Genomic DNA, 1,866 nt, shown 5'->3' with positions numbered 1-1,866 from the left:
CCCGGAAATCGCGTGACTCGACCCTCACGTGGCCCGAGGGGGCGGGCGCGCACGGGAGGCGGGGGGAAGGGGGCTGCGCCGTCCAATAGCAGAGGGCTGTGTCTGTCACGTGACGGCGGCGCGGCGCGCGGGGGGTATTTAAGGCGGGGAGGCGGGTGCCCGCGGGCAGAGCGCGGCGGGGCCGAGGCGCGGCCCCCGCTCCTGAGGCCGTGCCGGGCTCCCGGCCCTCAGCCCGCTCCTGCTGCTCGGCGGCACCGCTCTCACACTTGCGCCCCTCATTCATCCGTCCGTGTCCTACCTGCAGCTCTGTCACTCGTCCCACTGTCTTCAGCTACATGCACAACCACCTATCACACTGACAGGTGGCTGGCCTGGATTGCTTCAGACACAACTGGAGAAATTATTAGTAATAAACATAATAAAAAATAGAGTCACCCGTTCTTATCTTGCTATTTGTAATTAATGTCTTTAAAGTAGTTTTTGTATTTCGCCCCATTTATTCTATTTTTGCCCCGGAAGAGTCCATGACATTTAATTCTGGAAACAAGGGAGCAGCCACCCACCTCTGATAACTCAGCCCTGCACAGGAGTAAAATGCTTCCACGATTTCCACTAGAGGAAAAGTAAACTTCTATAAAGTCTGCAGAACAATTTCTTGTGAGGGGCAGAGATGCAGGTATTTGCATTTCCTAAACAATATGAACAAAAGCAGTTACAAGCATTGGAATGACCCTGACCTGAATTCTTGCTCTGTACATTGCAGAGTTTATGACTTAAAAGCCTTCACAACTTGACTGTGGAGTAGCTTCCTTAACCCTCCTCATGTTTTACCCAAATATCTTTCAACGCAGGCACAGGTTTTCCATTTCAAGCACAAACTTCTTTCTTTTACACTTGAACATTCTGTGTTCTCTTCTGCTGTCAGACAGCAGAGGGATGTGTGATAAATGCTCTGGTACCTGCATTGTTTGTTCAACATCAGCGGCTGAATCCCTCTGTTCTCATTTCCTGCAGTCATGCAAAAAAAATAAAGGAAATTATCCCAAGCAATGTTAATTCCTGGCACACAAGGAGCAGACCATTCCCCAACCACCATGCAACACCCAGCAGAACACACACAAAACATTATTCTTTAGCTTCTTCATCTGCTTCACTTCTTCATCTGCCTTCACCTGGCATCTGCTTCAGAGGAAACGTTAACCACTCTAGAAAAGGGAAATGTCTTTCTGGGAAGCATCTAGGTGAAAATTGCTCTATGGCTTCTTTGTCCTGGCTTAGAATAGCTCTTCCCATTCAATTCAGCACCAGTGAGACACCCATGGGAACTCTTCTCTCTTCTAGAGCAAGTGATAGCTTAGAACCTAAAATAGAAAGCTTGTTAAAGACAGTGGTAACACAATAAACAGCACTGTTTGTCACGGAGTGTTTCTCTTGGGATATTTCTCTTCAGGCTAAATATGACAAGCAAATCAACATATTTCAAAATCTCAAAACTGTCAACGATATCTTGGAGTATTTCTCTCCCTCCTCTCATACAATGTCAACATATTTTATTCTCCACACACTTCAAAAATCAAACAACAACTTTAAGTTTTTATATGATCATTTGGTTTCAATTTTCCTTGTAATTTTTGGTACAGACTGTGTAACATGACAGGGTACAACATCTTGCATGATGAAATACAGCTCTTTGAAGATGACATGGCAAAAAAAAATCCACTATTGCAGTCCCAACAGCTGCTATGTTTATTTGTAATAATGGGCACGTTCTTCCTTCTTTTGCAATTCACACTGTCCAGTTTTGGATCAGTGCAAGTTACATGTCAGGATCTTGGAATTTCCTGTGTAGTAATGAGCGCTGTCCCA

This window comes from Melospiza georgiana, chromosome 15 (assembly GCF_028018845.1).
Source record: "Melospiza georgiana isolate bMelGeo1 chromosome 15, bMelGeo1.pri, whole genome shotgun sequence".
NCBI lineage: Eukaryota > Metazoa > Chordata > Aves > Passeriformes > Passerellidae > Melospiza > Melospiza georgiana.
The sequence above is the reverse complement of the archived record's forward strand: the minus strand, read 5'-3'. Positions refer to the sequence as shown.